Raw genomic sequence first — 27,869 nt, 5'->3', positions numbered from 1 at the left:
GAGGCATGGTTAGTAAGTTTGCAGATGACACCAAGATTGGTAGCATAGTGGACAGTGAAGAAAGTTATCTCCGATTGCAACGGGATCTTGATCAATTGGGCCAGTGGGCTGACGAATGGCAGATGGAGTTTAATTTAGACAAATGCAAGGTGATGCATTTTGGTAGATTGAAGCAGGGCAGGACTTACTCAGTTAATGGTAGGGCATTGGGGAGAGTTACAGAACAAAGAGATCTAGGGGTACATGTTCATAGCTCCTTGAAAGTGGAGTCACAGGTGGACAGAGTGGTGAAGAAGGCATTCGGCATGCTTGGTTTCATCGGTCTGAACATTGAATACAGGAGTTGGGACGTCTTGTTGAAGTTGTACAAGACATCGGTAAGGCCACACTTGGAATACTGTGTGCAGTTCTGGTCACCCTATTATAGAAAGGATATTATTAAACTAGAAAGAGTGCAGAAAAGATTTACTAGGATGCTATCAGGACTTGATGGTTTGAGTTATAAGGAGAGGCTGGATAGACTGGGACTTTTTTCTCTGGAGCGTAGGAGGCTGAGGGATGACCTTATAGAGGTCTATAAAATAATGAGGGGCATAGATAAGGTAGATAGTCAATATCTTTTCCCAAAGGTAGGGGAGTCTAAAACTAGAGGGCATAGGTTTAAGGTGAGAGGGGAGAGATACAAAAGTGTCCAGAGGGGCAATTTTTTCACACAGAGGGTGGTGAGTGACTGGAACAAGCTGCCAGAGGTAATAGTAGAGGCGGGTACAATTTTGTCTTTTAGAAAGCATTTAATGACAGTTACATGGGTACGATGGGTATAGAGGGATATGGGCCAAATGCGGGCAATTGGGATTAGCTTAGGGGTTTAAAAAAAAAGGGCGGCATGGACAAGTTGGGCCGAAGGGCCTGTTTCCATGCTGTAAACCTCTTTCACTCTATGCTTTATCAGTGACCTTCCTTCCACCATATTATCAGAAATAGGGATGTTTGCTGATGACTGCACAATGTTCGGTATTATTTGTGACTCCTCAGATGCTGAAGCTGTCCGTGTCCAAATGCAGAAAGACCAGGCTTGGGCTGACAAGTGGCATGTACCATTCATGCCACACTGGTGCCAGGCAATGACCATCTCCAACAAGAGAGGATCTAACCATGTATCAATTCCAATCAATGGCATTACTACCATTGACTCCCTCACTATCAACATCCTGGGGATAACCATTGACCAGAGCTGAACTGGACTAGCCATATTAACACAGTGGCTACAAGAGCAGGTCAGAGGCTGGGAATCTTGCAGGGAGTAACTCACCTCCTGATTCCTTAAAGCCTGTCCACAATCTACAAGGCACAAGTCAGGAGCGTTAAGCAATACACTCCACTTGCCTGGATCAATGTAGCTTCAAGTTTAAGTTTATTTATTAGTGTCACAAGTAGGCTTACAGTAACACTGCAATGAAGTTACTGTGAAAATCCCTTAGTCGCCACACTCCGCCTATTCGGTACACTGAGGGAGAATTTAGCATGGCCAATGCACCTAACCTGCACATCTTCAGACTGTGGAAGGAAACCGGAGCACCCGGAGGAAACCCATGCAGACACGGGGAGAACATGCAGACTCCGCACAGGCAGTGACCCAAGCCAGGAATTGAACCCGGGTCCCTGGCACTGTGAGGCAGTAGTGCTAACTACTGTGTCACCGTGCCGCCCAACCACACTGAAGAAGCTTGACAGCATCCAGGACAAAACAGCCTGTTTGATGTTACCCCTTCCACAAACATTCAATCCCCCACCACGGACGAACAGTGGCAGCCGTGTATACCATCTACAAGATGCACTGTAGGAACTCACCAAGGCTCCTTAGGCAGCACCTTCCAAATCCATGACTCCTAGAAGGACAAAAGCAACAGATAACTGGGAACACCACCATCTGGCCGTCCCCCTATAAGTCACTCACTATCCTGACTTGGAAATATATCGCTGTTCATTCACAGTCACTGGGTCAAAATCCTGAAAACTTCCTCCCTAAAGGCACTGTGGGTGTAGCTACACCTCAGGGACTGCAGTGGTTCAAGAAGGTAACTCACCACCTTCTCACGGGCAATTGGGGAAGGGCAATAACTGCTGGCTTAGTCAAAGGTGCCTACACTCTGTAAATTAATTTTAAAAATACAAAAATTGTTGCAAATGGGTGCTTCAGTGCAACAATATTACAGTCGCCAACAGCCAAATAGAATCAGTCTATGGATAAGCGAGGCAGTTTGTGCTCAATAATATTTTGCAGACACGGTCAGCCTTTCCTGCAGTGTTGTGAAGCTCAGTCAGCTATCAGTGTAGATAGAGGAGATAGAGGCAGCCCACAAGGGCAGTGCTGATTCTGTGGTTTGGCGATTGATTGGAGCAGAGACCAGGAATGGGAGCAGAAAGCTGGGGAGAAGTGTAAACAATTGTTTGTAATTAGCAATTAGTATTGTGAGCAATTAGTATTGTGAGAATTTTGGGCCCCGTATCTAAGGTAGGATGTGCTGGCCCTGGAGAGGGTCCAGAGGAGGTTCACGAGAATGATCCCGGGAATGAAAGCTTTGATATATGAGGTGTGTTTGAAGACTCTGGGTCTGTAACTCAATGGAGTTTAGAATAATGAGAGGGGATCTTATTGAAACTTGCAGAATACTGAAAGGCCTGTATAGAGTGGACGTGGGGAAGATGTTTCCGTTAGTAGGAGAGATTAGGATCAGAGAGCACAGCCTCAGAATAAAGAGACGACCCTTTAGATCCGAGATGAGGAGGAATTTCTCCAGGGTGGTGAATCTGTGGAATTCATTGCCACAGAAGGCTGTGGAGGCCAGTGTATTAAAGACAGACCTAGATAGCATCTTGATTGGTAAGGGGATCAAAGGATATGGGGAAGAGGTGGGAGAATGGGGTTGAGAAACTTATCAGACAGGATTGAATGGCAGAGCAGACTTGATGGGCCAAATGGCCTAATTCTACTCCTATATCTTATGGTCTTAATGTGGAATCAGAACCATTGGAAGCCAACAGAATGATGGAGAATAGGATCAGAGGAGTGAGAGCAGAAGAAGACAAATGTCCCCATTTCAGAGCCGAGAATTTGAAAACTGCAGCTTGGGTGGTTGTATAAACCGAGTTATATTGAATCAGTCACAGGTTATACAAATCTCCCGATTCAATATCACCCATTTCACACTCTCAATTGCCAACTTCAGCTCCCCACCCCAGCCCCAAATTAATACATTGACTGCAGAGATTTTCTTTTCTGAAAGTGCTACAACCGGGCTACACCCAACAAATTGGCAGCAAAACTGACTTTCAAGAGTGAATCCAGCCTTGAAACATTTGAATATCAAATGTTTTTAAGTGATTAATAAAAGCCAAAAATGATATTTAAATCCACTAAAGACAGAGAGAGACCAGAGCAGTATAATCTCCTGCCAACGGCTTACAACCAGTCACATTGTGCTCAAACCTCTCACTGCACAAATGTTGTAGTCTCAATCACGCACACACGCAGGAATTCACACGTACAACGTGCAGATGTGCAAGCTTCACAAATGCACACGTACACATGGTTTACTTCACGCTTTAATTAGTGGCTCTCAACCTTGTATCGCAGCACATTAAGGGCAGTATTTGGAGTCGATGCTCCAATTGGATGCCAAGTTCATAGCAGATTGAGCTGAGACACACCAAATGGCGACATTTTGTGCTAAAAAGATAATGATCAAAGCTGGAATATCAGAAGAGTACGTGTCTGATCGCAGGAAGGCTCCGTACCCCTCGCTCACATTCCTCCTTTGAAAACTATTCACATCAAACCATTTTTTTTTGCAGAATGGAACATTTCAAAATGTGGTTGGGTCTCGATCTCTGAAGATAAGGGCAGAGGAAGCTTTTTCTTTTAATATTGCAAAGGACCCTTTGCCTCTCTATCCTATGTCAGTTGCCTTCCTGGGCGGATGCTGCTGGGGTAGTCTCATCTCTTTTTTTGGAACATTCCGCAAGTTTAAGTATGCTCTTGGTCTGGTGGGGGTGGGGGGGGGCGGGGTGCAGTGAGGGGGGAGAGGGGGTGGGAGGAGGGTCCAGAGACAGGTTTACAGCCATTTGAAGACCCATTCCTCCTAAATCCCTTTCTGAAACTTTGGCAGGGTTTACAGACGGACAAATTCCAGCATTTACACTCGCTCCCAGGCCGCTGGGAAGTTCCAATCCCAATCCCTTCCATTTAACTGTGTGTGTACTATCCACAAGCTGCACTGCAGCATTTCACCAAAGATCCTTAGACAGCACCTTCCAAACCCACCACCACTTCCATCTAGAAGTACAAGGGCAGCAGATACATGGTGACACCACCACCTGCAAGTTCCCCTCCAAGCCACTCACCATCCTGACTTGGAGATATATCGCCATTCCTTCACACTCACTGGGTCAAAATCCTGGAATTCCCTCCCTAACGGCATTGTGGGTCAACCCACAGCACATGGACTGCAGCGATTCAAGAAGGCAGCTCACCACCACCTTCTCAAGGGCAACCAGGGTTGGGCATTAAATGCTGGCCCGTCAGCGAACCACGAAGGAATTTAAAAAAACTTTACTCCAGAATTTCCCTCAAAAGAAAAAGGAAGTGGTAAGTGAATTCATCTTTTTGTCAAAGGAGAATCACTGTTTACGGGGAAATGTAATGCTTTCAATGGACATTTTTGCTGATTATATTTTAAACTTGTTTTTCATCATCAGGACAAAGATCCCGGAATGGGACCCGAATCCCTCTCACGACAATAATTACAGAAAACGAACTCCCTTAAGTTGCTTTGATGTGGAGATGTCGGCATTGGATTGGGGTGGGCACAGTAAGGAGTCTCACAACACCAGCTTAAAGTCCAACAAGTTTATTTGGAATCACGAGCTTTCGGAGCGCTGCACCTTCATCAGGTGAGTGACTCACCTGAAAACAAATAAACCTGTTGGACTTTAACCTGGTGTTGTGAGACTTCTGACTGAGTTGCTTTGCCCAGGCTGAGGATGGAAGCTTTCCAGCCTGCAGTGTCATTGCTGGCGGTTGGTGGGAAGCCAACCAGAAAACTGTTCCCCCCACCCCCGCCCTCAACATACGCCAGCTGCCTCTGTGTCCTGACCTTTCAATGCTCCCAAATCAGTGATCAACATCTTTCATGGATCATTCAATTATTTCTATCTGTACACATCCTTGTAACCCTTAATCCCACTGTAAATAAATACTCATTCAGCTTTCTCTAAATGTGTTCATCAGCACTGAATGAGCTATTGATTTGGAACATTCTTCTGCATAGTTACACCACTGCGAGACAAGCGTCTATTTTAACGCCTCCAATCTAGCCCGAACTTCGTTCATTTTATACTTCTGCCCTCTTGTTTGATACTCAATTTCCCGGTTAAATAAACCAGTTGGCATCTACATTTATCCATTTCTCTCAACATAGAATCCTACAATGCAGAAAGAGGCCATTCAGCCCACCGAGTCTGCACTGACCACCCAGGCCCTATCCCTGTGACCCCATGTATTTACCCTGCTAATCTCCCTGACGCTAAGGGGCAGTTGAGCACGGCCAATCCACCTAACCCTCACATCTTTGCACTGTGGGAGGAAACCAGAGCACCCGGAGGAAACCCATGCAGACAAGGGGAGAATGTGCAAACTCCACACAGACAGTGACCCAATGCCGGGAATTGAACCCGGGTCCCTGGCGCTGTGAGGCAACAGTGCTAACCACTGTGCCACCGTGCCGCCCTTTGTGCTACTGTGCCACCCTTAGAAACCTGGGTCAGCTTTCCCTTTTTTTCCAATTCTCTCATGGGATGTGGGTGTCTTTGGCTAGGCCAGAATTTATTGCCCAATGTGGAGGTGGGAGTGAGGCACATTCTTGAACTGCTGCCAAAAGTACACCCACAGTGCTATTAAGGAGGGAGTTCCTGAATTTTGACCAGTAATACCAAAGGAATGGCACCATGGCCAGCGAATTTGGCGCTCAGCCAAATTTCCAATCACTGTAGAGGGACCAGGGAATCCAGCTGGCATGAACGGCTGGAGAATCCTGCCCACAGTTTCAAGTCAGGATGGTGTGTGAGCTGGAGGGGAAATTGCAGGAGGTGATGTTCCCATGCACCTGCTGCCCTTTGTCCTCCTAGGTGGTCGAGGTCACAGGTTTGGAAGGTTCTGTCGAAGGAACCTCGGTGAGTTTTCATGGCATCTTGCTGCCACTCTGTGTTGGTGGTGGAGAAAGTGAATGTTGAAGCTGGTGAATGGGGTTACAGTCAAGTGGGCAGCTTTGTCCTGGATGGTCTCAAGCTTCTTAATTGTTGTTGGAATTTCACTCAGTCAGGCAAGTGGAGAGTTTTCAATTACACTCATGGCTTGTGCCTTGTGGAGGTGGACAAGCTTTGGGGAGTCAAGAAGTGAATACTCCCCACAGAATTCCCAATCTCTGACCTTCTCTTGGCTGGTCTAGTTAAGTTTCTGGTCAATGGTGACTCCCAGGATGTTTATGATGGGACATTCAGCAACGGTCATGACATTGAATGTCAAGGGGAGATGGGCGAGATGGTTTATGGATAATATGGTCCACATTGCGTCCACATTCGAAATATTACTCAAGATACCTCATCACATGTAGTTATTCATGAATAATCTCCAAGCCTTTTTACAACAGGACGATTATCATCAAATGGAGATGGGTTTTCTGGTATCAACCAGGGAATCCTGTTGACTAATAAGTTATACAAGAGCAGGAGTTTAGGCAGCAGTTCCATCACTCTCAACATTACCCTAATTACAAAGACAGTAGAGACAAGACAAAGGATTTCCCATGCTGGATTCCTCCTTGGCATCAGCCTAGCCACTTTGCCATCCAGTGTATAGGGTTAAACACCACACAGATCCTCTGAATGGTGGGTTGACAGGCATCTGTGAGGCTCACACTGGATTCAATTCCTCAACACTCTATCAGCAAGCAGGCAACATTAAAAATATAGGTTAAACGCAAAATACTGCAGATGCTGGAGATTGAAACAAAAACAGAAAAATGCTGGAAAATCTCAGCAGGTTTGGCAGCATCTGTGGCGAGAGATTAGAGCCAACGTTTCGGGTCTAGATGACCCTTCGTCACAGCGCCTGAGTAGGCTCTACTCTCTCTCCACAGATGCTGTCAGAACTGTTGAGATTTTTCCAGCATTTGTTTGTTTTTGTATTAATAATCTAGGCCCCCATTGCAATGACAACTGACTGGAGACATGGTAAAACACAACTAATAAACCAATTATGTTAGCCGGCCATCACTATCTTTCCTCGTCGCACTTTGGTCGGCACCCAATGTTGGCAGGTTCAAATCAACGAGTGAAATCAAAAAGCAAAGCCTTTGTTCCCTGGTGAAACGCAGCAAAGAATTATCCTGGAGTCTGTTAGTTAACGTACTTTAATGACAATGAGTGCTCCACGATCACTTTAACTGCTATAACTCTCTGCCTCCTTCGACCATCGAACTAACATCAAGCCATGGGTAAGGTTTCAGAAACCAAAATCAACCCTTGTTTGACTGTCAGAAATGCTTTATGCCTCCCACCTCCCAGGAAAAACTCCATTTTCTCTGCAACCGTTTCCTGTTTCAATCTAATATTTATTTACTGTAAAATCCATCTGCTATTCATTAGTTTATTGCTTCATTCCCCCTTTGAAGTCTATCATTCCTCAGTAAATAGTGAAAGGTAGAGACAATGTTGAAGTAAGCAAGTTGACTAACAATAAACACATGATTTGTGAACACAACTCTGAAATTCACAAATACCCAAATCCGAAAATCTGAAGTGAAGTGGAGAACGTGCCCCTGTCGACATCAACGGGGATGAAGTAGAAAGGATCGAGAGCTTCAAGTTTTTAGGTGTGCAGATCACCAACAACCTGTCCTGGTCCCCCCATGCTGACACTATAGTTAAGAAAGCCCACCAACGCCTCTACTTTCTCAGAAAACTAAGGAAATTTGGCATGTCAGCTACGACTCTCACCAACTTTTACAGATGCACCATAGAAAGCCTTCTTTCTGGTTGTATCACAGCTTGGTATGGCTCCTGCTCTGCCCAAGACCGCAAGGAACTACAAAAGGTCATGAATGTAGCCCAATCCATCACGCAAACCAGCCTCCCATCCATTGACTCTGTCTACACTTCCCGCTGCCTCAGCAAAGCAGCCAGCATAATTAAGGATCCCATGCACCCCGGACATTCTCCCATCGGGAAAAAAATACAAAAGTCTGAGGTCACGTACCAACCGACTCAAGAACAGCTTATTCCCTGCTGCTGTCAGACTTTTGAATGGACCTACCTTGCATTAAGTTGATCTTTCTCTACACCCTGGCTATTACTAACACTACATTCTGCACTCCCTCATTTCCTTCTCTATGAACGGTATGCTTTGTCTGTATAGTGCGCAAGAAACAATACTTTTCACTGTACGTTAATACATGTGACAATAATAAATCAAAATAATCCTGAAGTAAGATTATCGAACCTCATTCTCCACAGCACGATGGACATGGGGTGCGGAGATGACTTGAAATGCTTTCTTCCCCAAAAGGGGATGAAATCTAGGATGCAGCTGGAGTACCATGTCCTTACTAGAGAAAGGATTTGGAGAGTGTGCTGTGTAGATTCGCCAGGGATGGTGATCAGAATGGGAATCTATCATTCAAGATCAGTCTTCCGATACTGTGAAGTTTCCACCACGACAAGGAAGGACAAGGGAAGATTTAACAGGATTTTAAAATGATGAAGGAATTTGATACAGTAAATAGGGAAAGACCACTTTCTCCGGCCAGGGAATGGTGAGGGATTCTAAAATATTTAACCGTCACCGAGAGAAAGAAGGAGAGATTTCTCAAGAGCTGTTGGAGAAGGGAATGTTTTGCAAGAATGGTTGCGGCAGAATCTTTTACAGGACACTGAATAAATGTTTGAAGCAGTGTGTGTCGGAGGGTGAATCATAGAATCCTACAGTGCAGAAGAGGCCATTTGGCCCATCGAGTCCGCACGGACTCTCTGACAGAGTATCTTACTCAGTCCCTCTCCCCCCATCCTATCCTCATAACCCCACATATTTCCCATGGCGAATCCCCCTAACCTACACATCATGGGACACGAAGGGGCAATTCAGCATGGCCAATCCACCTAACCTGCACATCTTCGGAGCGTGGAAGGCAACTGGAGCACCCAGAGGAAACCCACGCGGACACGGGGAGAACAAACTCCATACGGACAGTCACCCAAGGCTGGAATTAAACCTGGGTGCTTGGCACTATGAGGCAGCAGTGCTAACCCCGTGCCACTGTGCCATCCTGGTAAGTACGGATTTGGCTATGGAAAGGCATTCCAGAGTTCTGTTTGATCATCTTAGGAATTCCCACAAAATCTTCGCTGAAGAGCCAACTAACTAGATAGCGAGTAGGATGGGTTGCATCACTTGAAGCCCTGAAGGTGTATATGCAGGTGTTGTAGAGTTTGAATTCTTGATAACAGGAAGCACACTCAGATTCCAGCGGGATGGAGTGTACTACCTCACTCTCTTTTATCTAGAATCAGAACCACATCTGCTCCGTGACTATAAGCTCTGCACTGCTGACCTGCCCAGATCAAAAAGATTCAGGATTTGCTCTGTTGGTGTTTTCTCAGAGTTTCGGCTACATGAAGATCCAAGTAGAGTGAAAACTATTAGCAGATTAATTTTGAACTTTAACATCTGTCTAATTGCACCAGAGCATGAGGGCCGGGTTTAACCCTTTGTGCGCGATGAGGGGCATAGATAAGGTGAACAGTCGGAAGCTATTTCCCAAGGCAGAAATTACAATTATAAGGGGGGCACAAGTTCAAGATAAGGGGGGAAAGGTTCAGTGGAGATGTGCAGGGGAAGATTTTTTACACAGAGGGTGGTGGGGGCCTGGAATACGCTGCCAAGTGAGGTGGTTGAAGCAGATACGTTAGCGACATTTAAGACTTATCTGGATAGACACATGAGTACAGTAAGAGTTTTAACAACACCAGGTTAGCATGAATAGGCAGGGAATAGAGGGCTACAGGTGGTTGGTCTAGGTCGGACAACGTGATCGGCGCAGACTTGATGGGCTGAAGGGCCTGGTCCTGTGCTGTACTGTTCTTTTTTCTTTGTTCTTTGAAAATGGTGCAGACAAATGGGGGAAATTAGGGTGGCAACGTACTGGACCCACACTGCACAACCTGAGAGTGGGCATCATTTCAAACAAGCACATGTGTGAGTTCCTCGTCCAAGGGAAGCAAGAGCCACACTCTAAAGCTGGGATCCGATGATGTATTTCAGACCCCTATGCCATTTTAACTTGCAGAAAAATATATGGCCAAGCACCAGGCTGCATGGAACAGCAAGCCCAGTCATTACATTTTATTGATTAGGTCTACCTCTGGGACGGAAAGACTGGGATTTCTCCTCTGAGCCCCATAAGGGCCCCTCGTTCACCACCCCTCTCCCTGGCCCCAATCATTCACACACACCCTTCCTGTGGTCATAGGCCACAGGCTACCACTGCCGCTGACTGGTCTTGACCCACATCTATGTTGGACTCAGGACGGCAGTGGCACAGTCCTGCTGCTTCACAGCGACAGGCTACTTGACTGTGAACTGAGGGACTGCGGAAGACAGGGTGCCTTGTTTCTGTTGTAAATGGTTGAAAAGTGTGCCTCTCGCTCCATTCACTATCAGACACTGAGTGGCTAAGCATCTTTAAAGGGATCACAGGTCACCCACAAAATGGCCGAATGGGTTAGATTCCCGGCTTGGGTCATTGTCTGTGCAGAGTTTGCACATTCTCCCCATGTCTGCGTGGGTTTCCTCCGGGTGCTCCAGTTTTCTCCTACAGTCCAAAGATGTGCTGGTTCGGTTGATTGTCCATGCTAAATTAGTGTCGGGGGGTTAGCGGGGTAAATACGTGGGGTTGCGGGGATAGGGCCTGGGTAGGATTATTGTCAGTGCAGGCTCGATGGGCCAAATGGTCTCCTTCTGCACTGTCGGGATACTATGAGCAGTTGCGTCTGGTGGATGTAAATGAGGCTCGGGGGTTAAAATGTCCACCCCACATTCTCCCGCATTCACCACGCAGCCTCATGCCCGGCACTCCCCATCCTGCCCGCTTTGCCACACCGGCCTGATGATAACCACTCCCCAAATTCCTCCCCCCACCACCCCGCGCCCCCCCCCACCCCATCCTCCCCCATTCCCCCCCCCCACCCCATCCTCCCCCATTCCACCCCCCCCCCCCCCCCCACCGCCCTCCACCACCCACCCACCCACCCCCCACCACCCGCAGTTAAAATCAGGGCTCTAACAATGTCTGATTTATTACAGCACAGTGAGAGAATGGGAGCAAAAACTAACACGCATCCAGCTGTCAACTGTTTTACATTCTTCCTCTAAGCCAGACATTCCGATCCTTTGGAGGTTAATCTATAACATATTTCCCCAGCGTGAAGTTTACACACACAACTGCACAGGGCTCCTCAGAAACAAACAGAACTTATAGACATCCAACAAAGCAGCCTGCACAAATAGAAAGGGCACCCAGGCTGGCTGGACCCCAGCTTTGGTGGCCCAGACTCTCAGAAGCCACTCAGATGCTCCCTTCCTGCACTGACAGGTTCACTCCACTTGGTGCTGCTCACGGTTCAGTTCTTGTACCGGCAGTCGAGTGGGACGAGGGAGCCTGCCGTTTGTTGTGGGCTGAAGTGTTGGGGCTCTGAGGAGGATGGAGGGTTTGTGTGGGAGTCGTGATGAGATACAGAACCACATTTCAAACAATGCTGTCAGACAGATTCTGACAGCTCTAGTTAAGCTGGCAAACCACTGGAATCTGGCATTCCTTGGCTATATTAACACATAGGTGGAGGGCTAATTTCTCCCGAAATAGGGGCGGCCAGCACTCAGAAGTAACTGCAGAGGCACCTTGGCTACACCCGTCGATGCCTGAGGCCTGCCCGATGTGACTGTGAGGTGTGGCTGCGTGTGAAGCTGTTTCTGCCCACAGGCTACTTGACTGTGAACTGAGGGACTGCGGCAGACTTGTTGCTGTTGTAAATGGTTGAAAAGTGTGCCTCTCGCTCTGTTCACTACCAGACGCTGCGTGGCTAAGCATCTTTAAGGGATCACTGGAGGTCATTCACAAAATGGCCGAATGTTTCTTTACTTTAGGAAGATCTTAAAGTCGTCAAAAGGTGCAAGAGTGCTGGCTTCACCTGCTTTGGGATCAGCTCGCCCCTTCCCAAACAACACCTGGGATTTGCTCCATGACCCCTGTGAGCAGTTAGATGCCCACATCCCTAAACAGCGGCATTCAAACAAGGTCATCTCCAATCCTGTCTCAGCTCTTTGGCTGCTGGAACCCTCATCCATGTCTTTATTACCTCAAGACTTGGTTATTCCTTTGCTGTCGCCTCACTGTCTGCTGGCTATAATCTTAAACTCATACAAAACTCCATTTTCCACTCTCTCATACCAAATCCCATTCAGCTGTCATCTCTACTCACAAGTCCACATTGTTTCCTGGACTGCCTATGCCTCAGATTTAAAAATATTCAGTCTTGTGTTCAAATCTCTATACTCCTCCCCTCCCCACCCCTATAACCTTCTCCAAGATGCAAGAAAGCAAGCTGTTGTAAATTGCGCCTGTATATCCCCTGTTTGTGAACCCAACTCTTCACTCACCTGATGAAGGAGCAACGCTCCGAAAGCTTGTGCTACCAAATAAACCTGTTGGACTTTAACCTGGTGTTGTGAGATTTCTTACGGTGCCCACCCCAGTCCAACGCCGGCATCTCCACATCATCTTCTCCAACCCGACGATGCTCAGAGATCCAAGACACACCCCTGATTTTAAATTGCCTCCCTATTGGCTGTTGTGCCTTCAGCTATCTGGGCCCTATCATAGAATCCCTACAGTGCAGAAGGAGGCCATTCGGCCCATCGAGCCTGCACTGACCACAATCCCACCTGGGCCCTATTCCTGTAGCCCCTCATATTTACCCTGCTAATCCCCCTGACACTAAGGGCAATTTAGCATGGCCAATCCACCTAACCCGCACATCTTTGGAGTGTGGGAGGAAACCGGAGCACCCGGAGGAAACCCACGCAGACGCGGGGAGAATGTGCAAACTCCACACAGGAATGTGGGGAGTTTGCACATTCCTGGAATGAAATGTGCATTTCCCACCCCCATTCCCACTAACCTCGGGTATCCCCTCCCCCGCTAACCTCAGGAATCCCCTCCCCCACTCCCGCTAACCTCAGGAATCCTCTCCCCCACTCCCACTAACCTCAGGAATCCTCTCCCCCACTCCCACTAACCTCAGGAATCCTCTCCCCCACTCCCACTAACCTCAGGAATACCCTCCCCCACTCCCGCTAACCTCAGGAATCCTCTCCCCCACTCCCGCTAACCTCAGGAATACCCTCCCCCACTCCAGGGATTTCCAATGATGTGAAATGAGGAAGCGATTGCGTGCTTCACCGCCCATAGTGGGCAGCTGATTATCACAAACGTCATTAGCATAGATTAGCATCTCATTATGATGCCTACTCACTGGAACCATCCATGCACATTGAATTAGAATGACACAGTTCACAAGCGGAGATGGTCGAGAGCTTCAGGTTTCTAGGTGTCCAGATTACCAACAACTTTTCTTGGTCCCTCCACGCCGATGTTATAGTTAGGAAAGCCCACCAATGCTGTTACTTTCTCAGGAGGCTAAGAAAATTTGGCACGTCTGCTACGACTCTCACCAATTTGTAGAGATGCACCATAGAAAGCATCCTTTCCGGAGGTATCACAGCTTGGTATGGTTCATGCTCTGTCCAAGACCGCAAGAAACTACAAAGGGTTTTGAACGTAGCCCAGTCCATCACGCAAACCAGCCTCCATCTACATCTGATTCCATCTACATTTCCCACTGCCCTGGAAAAGCAGCCAGCACCCCGGACATCCTTCTTCCATCAGGGAAAAGATACAAAAGTCTGAGGTCACGTACCAACCGACTCAAGAACAGCTTCTTCCCTGCTGCTGTCAGACTTTTGAATAGACCTACCTTATGTTAAGCTGATCTTTCTCTACACCCTAGCTATGACGGAACACTATTCTGCACCCTCTCCTTTCCTTCTCCCCAATGTACTCTATGAACAGTATGTTTTGTCTGTATAGCGCGCAAGAAACAATACTTTTCACTTTATCCCAATACATGTGACAATAATAAATCAAATCAAATCAAACAACAGCTTTTCAGCAATGTGGAGATGGTAACCTACACTTTGCTCGGGATTCTGAGGTGGGTTCACAAAACCTCCAGCACGCATGGGGACCAGCAGAAGACTTTGCAGGCCGCACCATCTCGGTTTCAGGGGGGTGGTCTCTGCTGCTTCCATACCAGGGTGAAGGCTGGGGTGTTGCCGGGCAAAGGAATAATTGGGGGAAATGGCCAGACAGGGAAGGGAAGAGGCCACAAGGCACAAACTCCTTTATGTAAGGGACCAATGTGGCTGAGGGATGGGAAGGGGCTGAAGGGCTCAGGTTCCACTTGGGGGGGAAGGAGTGGGTAAGGTTGTGCACAAACATGTGACAATGGGGAGGGTGGTGGGAACTAAATGGCCATGGGCTCCATTATGGAAGGGGCCAGACGTTGCTCTGGGTAGTCAGTCATGTGTGTTGGTGTAGAGTAGGTAAATATGGTGAATGTGCATGCACACTCCACACTGGGCATCATTTCAGGGGTCAGGACTTCCTGGCACACGCTGAGAACCTTTGAGACTGCAGTCAACTCCTTGAACAAAAGTGGATCTTTACCAAAAAATGCTGACTCTTGCATTTCCTCTTTGATATTGCAGTGAGGAGACCATCAGAAAGATGGAGCCTGGTGATATCATTGTCTGTATGACTGCTTATAGGCAGGAGAGAAGAGAGAGAAGAATGTGAAAGAGGCACCTGGCTCAAAGTGGAGGTGCCAAACCCTTAAAACCAAGAGGCAGCAGGTCCTTCTCCTGCCACAGAGGATGATCCTCTGAGAGCCGTCATTTGTAAGCACCTCACTGGACCCTGGGTGTATAGACAACGCAAGTGTTATCTGCAGATGAGCGAGAACTCGTGTTACCGACAGCTGCACATGTCAAGGAATCAGGTCATTCACATACGCCACATTCTGCAGGATTTGATGCCACAGGGACTGGGAGTTCACCAATTGCCACTGGCAGTGAAAGTAACCGCTGCACTCAATTACTACAGCAGCGGCTATTCTGCAACATCTCCCGAGCATCGAGCCACAAATACACCCAGGCGGTCCGAACGATGTCAGGTTGTGGGTTTTAAATAAAAACAAAATATGTGGTTTGCACACATAAAATCAAAATAACACACCGAAGGTTCATTCAAGGAGCTCTTACCTGTACACAGAATAAACTGAAACTAAAACAGCAACCTGTGCAACACCCTGATGACATCACCATCAAAATATGTGACTGTCTCTTAAAATAATCATGCAATGACTTAAATATATAAGATCCCTCCCCCTTTACTTCTGTGGTCATGGCAACAAATTACTATGATGTTATTCGTAGGATCAGTAATATCTAGATACTGTACTATGCATCATTAATCATTATACACAGTCAATAAGAAAGTCAATCAGGACATCTATTTCTTTTTGGTTGTATATGACATTCTGGAACTTGGCGCTCCTTGATCCTAGGCATATGATGTGGAACTTCAGTAGACTCTTCTTCTCTTGGAAAAATACACAATTATCAGGCAACTCTGATTGGACTAAGTCTGATAAGAAGTCTCACAACACCAGGTTAAAGTCCAACAGATTTATTTGGTAGCAAATAGCATAAGCTTTCGGAGCACTGCTCTTTCGTCAGATGGCGTGGAAATGTGCTCTCAAACAGTGCACAGACACAGAAATCAAGTTACAGAATACTAATTAGAATGCAAATCCCTACAGCCAGCCAGGTCTGTGGGTGAGTTTTTCAGTGGTTTGATCAGATGTAATAGATCTCATGACAACTTCTGGCCACTTAGAGTGTGCATCACTTATGACTAAGAACATGTAACCCTTAAACGGACCTGCAAATCTGTGATGAAGTGGAAATGGTTGAGAGCTTCAAGTTTCCACCCACATTGTCTGTACCTTTAAGACCTGGCTGGCTGGAGAGATTTGCATTCTAATTAATATTCTGTAACTTGATTTCTGTGTCTGTGCACTGTTTGAGAGCACATTTCCACTCCATCTGACGAAGGAGCAGTGCTCCGAAAGCTTATGGTATTTGCTACCAAATAAATCTGTTGGACTTTAACCTGGTGTTGTGAGACTTCTTACTGTGTTTACCCCAGTCCAACGCTGGCATCTCCACATCTGGACTAAGTCTTCCATAGTAGAATTCATAACACAAGGGTCTCAAGAAGTTGGCACTTCTGGAGATGATTCTGAGAAATCATTTGTAGATGACAATTGGTCATCAATCTCAAACTCCTTGTTGAAATGAGTGTTGTTTTGCTTCACCTCTTGTCCAGCAACTTGAGATTGTTATTGTACTACTTTCCCTGAAGTTTCTGGAGGTGTAACAAATCAAATATTGTTCTCAAGATTCTCTTTAAGGGTAGCAATGCAGGTGAACTTTGGGTAGTCGCATGAGCAGTGTTTCTATGAAATGCCAAAAAGCTATTCACATGATGCGATAACGAACTTTGCTGCTTTGAAGCTTTTAAAGAATGTTTCAAGGATCCATTGGTTGATGGATGATAAGGTGAAGCTTTTACATGCTGAATACCACTTACTTTGAGATAATCCTCAAAATCTTGTGAAATAAGATCTTCTGTGACCAGAAACTCTGTGATTCACCCTGTATGGATAGTATGTTCAGTTGGAGCTCTTCATCATATTTCTAGACATTCTTTTCTTCATATTCATAGTACTTTTCTTTCTTGTTGTAAATTCTTTTATAGAATGCAACTGTTCTTCTTGAAGGTACCAGTAACAGTCTGTTCCAGTTTACCAAATCTTGCAAAAATGTTGTCAAGTTTTTCAGTGGTTTGATCAGATGTAATAGATCTCATGACAACTTCTGGCCACTCAGAGTGTGCATCAATTATGACTAAGAACATGTAACCCTTAAACGGACCTGCAAATCTGTGATGAAGTGGAAATGGTTGAGAGCTTCAAGTTTCCAGGTGTCCAGATCACCAACAACCTCTCCTGATCCCTCCAGGCTGTCGTTATAGTTAAGAAAGCCCACTAACACCTCTACTTTCTCAGGAGGCCAAGGAAATTTGCCATGTCTGTTACGATTCTCATCACTTTTTACAAGTGCACCATAGAAAACATTCTTTCTGGTTGTATCACAGCTTGGTATGGCTCCTGCTCTGACCAAGACTCCTAGAAACTACAAAGGGTTGTGAACGTAGCCCATTCCAAACCAGCCACCCATACATCGATTCCGTCTACACTTCCTACTGCCTTGGAACAGCAACGAGCATAATCAAGGGCACCAGGGACCCCGGACATATTCTCGTCCACCTTCTTCCATCTGGAAAAAGATATAAAAGTCTGAGATCACATACCAACCGACTCAAGGACAGCTTCTTCCCTGCTGCCATCAGACTTTTGAATGGACCTAGCATATATTAAGCTGATCTTTCCCTACACCCTAGCTGTGACAGTAACACTATATTCTGCACCCTCTCCTTTCTTTCTCTCCTATGTACTCTATGAACAGTATGCTTTGTCTGTATTGCGCGCAAGAAACAGTACTGTATCCCAATACATGTGACAATAACAAATCAAATCAAAAATCTACATGTAATTGTTGCCATGGTATTTTAAGTCACACACAAAGATGTGAAGGAGACAATGGTTGTTTATTTCTTATTCATGCACAGGATTGACACTGCCCCACCTTTTCTGAAACCTGAGCATCCAGACCTGGCCACCAAAAATAATAACATGCTAATTCCTTCATTCGGACTATGTCAAGATGTCCTTCATGTAGCTGTTCAAGAACTCTTCCACGCAGCTGAGGAGGAATGATCACTCGGATTGCCCACAATAGACATCCACCTTGGATGGTCACCTCAAGCTTTCTTGACACATTTGGTTTCAAATCATGATGCACACGATGCATTCCAGCCATGGTATTCCTTTCAATGCCATATCCATCTCCTTCCCTATCACGGGATCATTTCTGGTAGGTCTTGGAAGCTGTTAAGTAAATGATCCACTAGTGAAAAATAAAGAATATTAGCAAAATTAGTTGGTGGCATCTGCTCGATAGATAAAGGTGAACGTGTTAATACATCAACATGGCACTCTGATTGATGATACTTTATATCATAAATTAACATCGATCCCCTGGGTGGGATTGTGGTGGGTGCAAACCCGATGACCTTCTTCTGCACTGTAGGGATTCCATAGGAGTGCACAAATATAATCAGTGACCATCTTTGCAACTGGCTCGCAGCTAATGATGGTATGCCTTCATACGGGCCAAAAATCACAGTTAAGGGACAATGATCAGTCAATAATGTGAAATAATGACCAAATAAATAATGATGAAATCTTTGTATGCCAAAAATTATACTTCTTTTTCAAACTGAGCATCGTTAGACTCAGCGCTCGTCAGAGTATGTGAAGCAAAAACGATTGGTCGTTCTTCTGAATGCATAATATGTGAAATATACTGCCCCAACTCCATAAGGTGAAATGTCACAAGCAAGCAGTATTGGTAGCCTTGGATTAAAATGAACCATTACTTCAGACTTCTGCAAAGCATCTTTGACATCCTTGTATGCTTTCTCACATTCTGTTGTCCAATCCATGACTGTTTCACATATAGTAAATTAAGCAATGGTTTCAATAATGTAGCTAAGTTAGGGACACATTTGCCACAATAATTTATTAATCCTAGAAAGGACTCAATTGCATCACATTTGTTGGTGATGGTACTTCTAAAATAACTTCCATCTTTTTTGCTGCTTTTTGTAAGCCTTTACTATCAATAATGTGACCCAAATACTGGACTGACATCTGGAAAAAAGTCTTTGATATGCAGAACATGTGCTTGAAGATGTTCTAATGTTGCTTCTAAATTATTCACGTGCTGGACTCTGTAATTGGAATATCATCCAGAGAGACGACTTAAAATCTGATCTATCAATCTCTGGAATAGGGCTGGTGTGGATGTTATTCCAAAAGGCAATCTTTTATAATAAAAAATACTTTTATATGTAATGATGATAAGCAATGGTTGAGAATCAGCAGCTACATTCATCTGTAAATATACTAGTGAAAAATCTTGCTGGATTTCTGCCCACTTGATAACACAGCAAACAAATCTTCAATTAAAGGAGCAGATATTGAACCAGTGCACAACTGGTTACTTTAAAATCATCACAAATACAAACTGAACCTTCTGGTTTCATGACAGGTACAATGGTGGTAGCCCAGTCACTCCTTGTTACTGGCTCTAACACACCAGTGATAACAGTTCATACTAATTCTTCTTCAGCCTTGGGATGAATTGCATATGGCATTGCTCTTGCTTTGAGACTTTTTGGTTGACTATTAGGCTTTATCGTGAGTTTCACTTGAACTCCCTTCGTTGAGCCAAGTGTCTCTTCTAATATACTCTTGTATTTATCCAGAAGGTGCCGTAGGTCTGTTTTGCCATTGACCAATCTGTTGACAGCACTCCAGTTAAGCTGTATCTTCTCCGACCAGACACCCTGTGGTTCATCATGTATGGATAATAGGTTCAGTTGGAGCTCTTCATCATATTTCTAGACATTCTTTCCTTCACAGCCATAATATTTTTCTTCCTTGTTGTAAATTCTGTTATAGATTGCAACAGTTCTTCTTGAAATTACCCAAATTTTTCTTCTGAATATTCTTCTCACGGTAAGATGATCTAGCCCAACAAGCTTTTGCAATGTGACCCATTTCGCCACAATTCTTGCATTGACTATCCTTTCTTCAACATTCTCTCACTGAATGGCCCATTTTGGCACATCTGTGATATGCTTGTTGCTGTTTTGACTCCTTATGGGCAGTTCTGAACTTGTAGATCTTCAGTCCTGCACTAAATTGTGAAGACTCTTTAGCAGCCAGTTCCAATGACACTTCAATTTTTATTGCTGTCTTTAAAGTCAAAGCATATTCAACAAGCAATCTTCTTTGTATAGCTTCATTTTGGAGACCACATAATGGACGGTCTTAAAGAGTATCTTCTCATGACTCACCAAACTCACAACGTTGCACCAGATTTTTTAAGGTTGCCACAAACTGAGCAATGCTTCCACCTCCCGCTTGATCCCTTCGGTGGAACCTAAACCATTTCACAATGATCAGTGGTTTTGGAGAGTAATGCTCTCCAAGGATCTTTGCCAAGTCATCGCAAGTTTTGGTTCCTGGCTTTACTGGATGAACCAAGCATGGAACAAACTGAAGGTTTTATTTCCTATTGTACTGAGAAAAGCTAATTCAAGCAACTAATTTGCAATTTTATTCACTTGGACGAAACATTGAAAAAGGTCTATACAGGAACTTCATGATTCATTTTCTTCATTGAAAGGACCCGTGGTGTTTAATTGACGCCCATTTCCCTTGCAGCACTAGCGACTTGCTTTGATTTGATTTATTATTGTCACATGTATTAGCATACAGTGAAAAGTATTGTTTCTTGCGCGCTATATAGACAAAGCATATCATTCATTGAGAAGGAAAGGAGAGATTGCAGAGTGTATAGTTGGGGAGTAGAGAAAGATCAGCTTAATATAAGGCAGGCCCATTCAAAAGTCTGATGGCAGCAGGGAAGAAGTTGTTCTTGAGTTGGTTCGTTCGTGACCTCAGACTTTTGTATCTTTTTCCCAATGGAAGAAGGTGGAAGAGAGAATGTCCAGGATGCGTGGGGTCCTTCATTGTGCTGACTGCTTTTCCAAGGCAGTGGAAAGTATAAACAGAGTCAATAGTTGAGAGGCTGGTTTGCGTGATGGACTGGGCTTCATTCACAACCCTTTGTAGTTTTCTGTGGTCTTGGACAGAGCAGGAGCTATACCAAGCTGTGATACAACCAGAAAGAATGCTTTCTGTGGTGCATCGGTAGAAGTTGGAGAGAGTTGTAACTGACATGCCAAATTTCTTTAGTCTTCTGAGATAGTAGAGGCATTGGTGGACTTGGCAAAGATCCTTGAAGAGCGTTACTCTCCAAAGCCACTGATCAAATGATTTCAAATGAAACTATAGTGTTGGCATGGGGGGACCAGGACAGGTTGTTGGTGATCTGGACACCTGAAAACATGAAGCTCTCGACCATTTGTACTTTACCCCTATTGATGTAGACAGGGGCATGTCCTTCACTGTGCTTCCTGAAGTCGATGATAATCTCAAAGAACAAAAGAACAAAGAAGAGTACAGCACAGGAACAGGCCCTTCAGCCCTCCACGCCTGCACCGATCATGATGCCTGCCTAAACAAAACCTGTATGCACTTACGGAGTCCACATCCTTCCAATCCCACGCTATTCGTGTATTCATCTAGATGCTCCTTCCTTCGTTTTGTTGACATTGAGGGAGAGATTATTGTCGTCGCATCAGTTGACCAGATGTGACGGCTCAGTATATATTTTTTCACTGTCTTCTCAGAACTCCCCTTTTTATCCTTGAGACCATTAACTTGATATTTTTTTTCAAATGGCCCCAGCCGCACACCAAAGAATCCCTTCTTTTCAAATATGCCAGATACTGCCTGGAATCTCACCTTTCCTTGATCGGGAAAAAACCCTATTTTAAAACCATACAGAATTATTTTCTGTGACTTGGCTTTCCTGCACTGGCACTTCAATCTTAATCCTGTTGTTGCTTCTTCCCAGCTTTCCAATATTCAAATTCAATGGGGGCGATCTGACCAAAAAAATTCTAAGTCCCTAACGAGCGTGACAACGGGAGAATTTAGCACGGCCAATACACCTAACCAGCACGTCTTTTGGACTGTGGGAGGAAACCGGAGCACCCAGAGGAAACCCACGCAGACACATGGAGAACGTGCAGACTCCGTACAGACAGTGACTCAAGCCAGGAATAAAACCCGGATCGCTGGCGCTGTGAGGTAGCAGTGCTAACCACCGTGCCGCCCCACATTAGCTCTACTGTTTCTGCTCATCTGAATGTGTTGCGTGCAAGCAGAAAGATTTTCATTAAAGCTGAGGTTTCAGAAAAAATTTGGCGCGCTTTACGGCACCGCAGAAGGCCATTGGGAACACAGTTTGGTCAGGGAGATCTGGGATAATACAAACCAGAAGGGTGGAAGAAATGGAAAAGCAAAGCGCTTGGCAGTGAAAGAAAAGTAGTAATTGTATAACAAATTGCTAGGGTTCATAATTCATGGCTAATTGGCACTGACTATATCTTCACCGATGAAAGCAAAATACTGCGGATGAAGGAATCTGAAACAAAAACAGAAAATGCTGGAAAATCTCAGGAGGTCTGACAGCATCTGTGAAGAGAACACAGAGCCAACGTTTTGAGACTAGATGACCCTTTGTCAGAGCCTTTACGGATTCTGGACAGGGCATAGAGAATGAAGAGACACCGTGTACTTCACATATGCACAGAATGGGCAATTATGAGGAACCAACTACTGCAAGTAAAAAATTGACTAATGTTGAATGAAGTAGCACTGAAGTGCAGGACCAGGCAATTTATGCAAAAGAACAACTACGCAAAGTAGGAACAAAGGTAACATTCATTCCAGAAGAGGCCAATGTGTCGAAGGATGCCAGTATTTTAAGAATAGCAGGAAAGGCCACAGATAAATATGAACATTGGTTAAATGTGCAGGCAAGAGAACAGGGAGAAGTTAAAAATGAAATTCCCAATAAGAGAAGTAGAGAAAGTATGAAGCATGCCTCAAATCTTTTTAATAGTATAGAGATGTCAATGACATTTTTTTTTATTCATTCATGGGACATGGGCATCGCTGGCTGGCAACATTTATTGCCCATCTCTAGTTGCTTGAGGGCAGTTGAAAATCAACCACATATCAAAGGTTGGGAGCCACTGCTCTGGGCTCTAACTGGGCAAAGTCCCGCACTCTGCTTGGGTGATTCTGCGCTCTAGTTACCGATTGGACAAGTGGGTCACATGACCTTGCAGAAGATCACCCCTTAAAGGGGCTAGCTATGGCAGGGGTGAATAGAGGTCGTAGCTTGACCAGAAAGAGAACCACAAAACAAACTAGGAACATCACCAGAAGTAGGAGCCACATAATAGAGAAACTTTAGTGGGCTGCCAGTAAAATGGAAGACAGGCTGAGATAAGGGGCCAAGCAAAAAGAGTGAGAAAGTTGGAAAGAATTTGGAGTGTATACTGAAATTCCAACTAAGGGACAGCCAGCCTTGTCACACTGGCGGACCTGCACTGAATAGGTGCTTCCTGACGGCACGGACAAGGTTAAAGCTAGACTGGGAGCTCAGGGGTTTTGAGGATAGACTTGGGGTCCAGGATATCAGAGTGGACACTTGCACTGCAGGGAAAGTCAGCCTGAAAATTATTTTTGGCTATTCTGGCAACATACTCCTGGGAGTGCAGATTGATCAATATTAAGGCAGTGTTTTTGCAGAGTGAGCGATTTCAAATAGAAGTACTTTAGAAATCACTTAAAGAAGCCTTTGATATAGAAGGAGAATTGTGGAAATCAAACAAGTATGGTTGCAGATTGAATGATGTATCAGGAATACTTATTTTTCTGAGAGTTTGGCCTTGTGGAAAAGGGGTTGATTCCGGTTAAAAGCAGACCCTGCAACTTTCCATTGGTATCACAAGGAGCAACCAGCAGGAATCTTTATCATGCAAGTAGATGAATTTTTGTGGGGAGCTTTGGTAGAATTTGAATAATAGGGGAGGTGGTGGCCTAATGGTATTAATCACAAGATTATTAATCCACAAGCTCAGCTAATGTTCTGGGGACCCGTATTCGAATCCCGCCACGGCCAATGGCGGAATTTGAATTCAATAAAAAATATCTGGAATTAAGAATCTAATGATGGCCATGAAACCATTGTCAAAAAAACCCATCTGGGTCACTAATGTCCTTTAGAGAAGGAAATCTGCCGTCCTTACTTGGTCTGGACTCCATGTGACTCCAGAGCCACAGCAATGTGGTTGACTCTCAACTGCCCTCTGGACAAGGGCAACTAGGGATGGGCAATAAATGTTGGCCAGCCAGCGATGCCCATGTCTCACAGATGAATAAAAAAAAAATGGATGATTGATAAAATCAGGAAGGCGTTCAAGGTTGGAAGTCAAGCTTCAGGAGTTTTTAAATACACAGGTATATACACCATTCAGCAAAACGAGTCAGGAGTGACATTGAACGAACAATCCTATCTGGAAGATGTTAACCACATCCCAATAAATTGGGTCAGATCTTCACAAAAAGAGGAGCCAGAGTCCAAGGAAGAAGCGGATTATACAGTTAAGAAAGCCCACCAAAACCTCTACTTTCTCAGAAGACTGAGGAAATTTGGCATGTCAGACATGACTCTCACCAACGTTTACAGATGCACCATAGAAAGCATTCTTTCTGGTTGTATCACAGCTTGGTGTGGCTCCTGCTCTGCCCAAGACTGCAAGGAACTACAAAAAGTCATGAATGTAGCCCAATCCATCACGCAAATCAGCCTCCCATCCATTGACTCTGTCTACACTTTCCGCTGCCTCGGCAAAGCAGCCAGCATAATTAAGGACCCCACACACCCCAGACATTCTCTCTTCCACCTTCTTCCTTTGGGAAAAAGATACAAAAGTCTGTACCAACCGACTCAAGTACAGCTTCTTCCCTGCTGCTGTCAGATTTTTGAATGGACCTACTGTGGTGAACCATAGTTGGTTACCACTATGAGTACTGAACCATAGATGGTCAGCACTATGGGTACTTGTAGATATGTTACTGTTGTCACTGTTGGGGTTAGGGTTGGGGGTGTTCTACCTGTTGATATTGTTCTGTGGTACACTCCAGTTGGCTCCGCCTACCTGGAGGAGTATAAAGGTCACTGCACTGCCTGGTGACCCTTTAGTCTGGGATTGTATTGTATATAGTGTGCTCCATTCTTGTTAGTAATAAAAGCCTTTATTTCCCGGGTACGATCTAGCCTCCCGAGTGATTTAATCGCGCATCACCTACCTCGGATTAAGTTCATTTTTCTCTACACCCTAGCTATGATTGTAATACTACATTCTGCACTCTCGCGTTTCCTTCTCTATGAACGGTATGCTTTGTCTGTGTAGTGCGCAAGAAACAACACTTTTCACTATATGCTAATACACGTGACAATAATAAATCAAATCAAATCAAAAATTGAGAAGTTTAATTAGGCAGTTGAATTGGTTAAGTACTCAGGGTAAACTTCATGCCAGTTATGTTGGACATGAGTACCATGATGAAGCATGCCATGGCAGAGGTAGTTTAGAGAGCAAACAAAACTTTAAAGGAACTACACATGGAGAAATGCGCGCTCAGGTTCTCAGCCCTGGGTGAACAAGATGATGTGAGATTGGTCATTTTTAACAATGCTTCGCATGCTGATCTTCTGAATAGGTTTTCGAGCACCGGAGGGTTCATCACAATTTTGGCAGGAAAATATGATAAAAGTTGCCCTTTGGGTTGGGAACCAATAAAATGAAAAGGGTAGCGAAAAGTACTTTAGCTGCAGAAACCCTGGTGGTGGTTGAAGTCATAGATACGGGGATTTACTTACTGACAGAAAAGTTGTACAAGGGGCAAGATGAGAAAAGTCGCCACAGAGAGTTCCATGTTGATAACCGATCCCTGTGGGACAATGTCCATTGAACAAAACATGTTACTGAAAAAGGTTTTAGTTTATTTATTAGTGTCACAATTATGCTTACATTAATACCGCAATGAAGTTACTGTGAAAATCCCCTAATCGCCACACTCCAGCGCCTGTTCGGGTACACTGAGGGAGAATTTAGCATGGCCAAAGCACGTAACCAAAATATCTTTTGGACTGTGGGAGGAAACCAGAGCACCCGGAGGAAGCCCACACAGACACAGGGAGAACATGCAGACTCTGCACAGACAGTGACCCAAGCTGGGAATCAAACCTGGGTTCCTGGCGCTATGAAGCAGTAGTGAACAAAAAGAACAAAGAACAAAGGAAATTACAGCACAGGGACAGGCCCTTCGGCCCTTCAAGCCTGCACCGACCATGCTGCCTGACTTAACTAAAACCCCGTACCTTCGGGACCATATCCCTCTATTCCCATCTCATTCATGTACTTGTCAAGATGCCCCTTAAAAGTCACTACCGTATCCGCTTCCACTGCCTCCCCTGGCAATGAGTTCCAGGCATCCATCACTCTCTGTGTAAAAAATCTGCTTCGTACATCTCTTTTAAACCTTGCCCCTCGCATCTTAAACCTATGCCCCCTATTAATTGACTCTTCCACCCGAGGAAAAAGCTTCTGACTATCCACTCTGTCCATGCCTCTCATAATCTTGTAGACTTCTATCAGGTCTCCCCTCAACCTCCGTCACTCCAGTGAGAACAAACCAAGTTTCTCCAACCTCTCCTCATAGCTAATGCCCTCCGTACCAGGCAACATCCTGGTAAACCTTTTCTGTACCCTCTCCAAAGCCTCCACATCCTTCTGGTAGTGTGGCAACCAGAATTGAACACTATATTCCAAGTGCAGCCTAACTAAGGTTCTATAAAGCTGCAACATGACTTGCCAATTTTTAAACTCAATGCCCCGGCCGATGAAGGCAAGCATGCCGTATGCCTTCTTGACTAACTTCTCCACCTGCATTGCCACTGTCAGTGACCTGTGTACCTGTACACCCAGATCCCTTTGCCTATCAATACTCCTAAGGGTTCTGCCATTTACTGTATTTTTCCTATCTGTATTAGACCTTCCGAAATACATTACCTCATATTTGTCCGGATTAAACTCCATCTGCCATCTCTCCACCCAAGTCTCCAACTGATCTATATCCTGCTGTATCCTCTGAAGGTCCTCATCGCTATCCGCAAATCCACAACCTTTGTGTCGTCCACAAACTAACTAATCAATCCAGTTACATTTTCCTCCAAATCATTTATATATATTACAAAACAGCAAAGGTCCCAGCACTGATCCCTGAGGAACACCACTTGTCACAGCCCTCCATTCAGAAACGCACCCTTCCACTGCTACCCTCTGTCTTCTTTGACAGAGACCACTCCATCTGACGAAGGAGCATTGCTCCGAAAGCTTATGGTATTTGCTACCAAATAAACCTGGTGGACTTTAACCTGGTGTTGTGAGACTTCTTACTGTTCTTTGACCGAGCCAGTTTTGTATCCACCTTGCCAGCTCACCACTGATCCCATGCGACTTCACCTTCTGCACCAGTCTGCCATGAGGGACCTTGTCAAAGGCCTTACTGAAGTCCATGTAGACAACATCCACTGCCCTCCCCTCATCAATCATCTTCGTCACTTCCTCGAAAAACACGATCAAGTTCGTGGGACACGACCTCCCCTTCACAAAACCATGTTGCCTCTCACTAATATGTCCACTTATTTCCAAGTGGGAATAAATCCTGTCTCGAAGAATCCTCTCCAATAATTTCCCTACCACTGATGTAAGGCTCACCGGCCTGTAATTACCTGGATTATTCTTGCTACCCTTCTTAAACAAAAGGAACAACATTGGCTATTCTCCAGTCCTCTGGGACCTCCCCTGTAGCCAGTGAGGATACAAAGATTTCTC

Source organism: Mustelus asterias, chromosome 26 (assembly GCF_964213995.1).
Source record: "Mustelus asterias chromosome 26, sMusAst1.hap1.1, whole genome shotgun sequence".
In the NCBI taxonomy this organism is placed as follows: Eukaryota; Metazoa; Chordata; class Chondrichthyes; order Carcharhiniformes; family Triakidae; genus Mustelus; species Mustelus asterias.
Note: the sequence above shows the minus strand (reverse complement) of the source record.